Source organism: Orycteropus afer, unplaced genomic scaffold (assembly GCF_000298275.1).
Source record: "Orycteropus afer afer isolate SDZICR_OR568_19922 unplaced genomic scaffold, OryAfe1.0 scaffold00048, whole genome shotgun sequence".
In the NCBI taxonomy this organism is placed as follows: Eukaryota; Metazoa; Chordata; class Mammalia; order Tubulidentata; family Orycteropodidae; genus Orycteropus; species Orycteropus afer.
In genome coordinates this window covers 441,493-442,638 of record NW_006921635.1, presented here as the reverse complement: position 1 = coordinate 442,638, position 1,146 = coordinate 441,493, and positions in this window count along the sequence as shown.

Genomic DNA, 1,146 nt, shown 5'->3' with positions numbered 1-1,146 from the left:
AGTGGGGCATCCATTTGTTGAAACATCTCTATGGGTATTCTGTCAATTCCTGGAGCCTTGTTCTTCACCAATTCCTTCAGTGCAGCTTCGACCTCTTCCTTCAGTACCATTGGTTCTTGATCATATACCACCTCCTGAAGTGGATGAAGATCTATCAATTCTTTTTGGTGCAGTGACTCCGTGTATTTCTTCCATCTTCTTTTGATGCTTCCTGCATCATTCAATATTTTGCCCGTAGAATCTTTCAATATTGCAACTCGATGCTTACATTTTGTCCTCAGTTCTTTCAGCTTGAGAAATGCTGAGTGTGTCTCTGGCTCCCAGTTCTTTGGTTTCCTGATTATTGATGCTGGTGCTGGTGCAGTCCTGGGCACGTGGAGTCTGGTTCTTTCTTCAGTTGCAACACTGCTTGCAGTAATTTAAAATGGCCACGCCGTGCTGGTTGGCAGTTTACCCCTCCTTGTTCAGTGCTTGCGTTCAGTCTCCTCTTCTCATTAGTATCGGATCTACTTCTGTGTTCTTTCTTCTGAAGCGCTGGGATCCAGGATTGTCATTTTTAGCCGTTTCCCTTTTTTCCAAGTCTTTGTTGTAAAGGGTCTGGATAATAAGTCTACCTAGTCTGCCATCTTGGAACTCCTCTCACCCACAAACAGTTAGTACCTTTTATAAGAAACGGTTACTGTTGAGTCAGCTCCTACGCAAGACGCCTCCATGTGGGTCAGAGCAGAGCTGTGCTCCACGGGCTTCCAGGGGCTGGTTTCTCAGAAGTAGATCACCAGGCCTTTCTTTCAAGGGGCCTCTGGGTGGACGCAGACCTGGCTAGCAGCTCATTTCTTAACTGTTTGAACCACTCAGGACCCCTCACTTTCCAAGGATTTGCTGAAATCTTTCATCTGTGGATGCCCCTCCTCCACTTGTCTTGATAACAGGTGTGTTCCTTTTGTACTCTTGTGCTTTCATCTCTGCGGGGTTTTTGTGCAGAGGCACAGGCATGCATGTATGCTCGGTTCGCTGTGTAAAATCAAATTCCATATCTCTGTTCTTAAAGGAAGGAGCTCTGGTAGCATAGTGCCTAAGGCACTTGACTGCTCACCAGAAGGCTGGCGGTTCGAACCCACCCAGCCACTCCTCAGAAGGAAGGTTGGG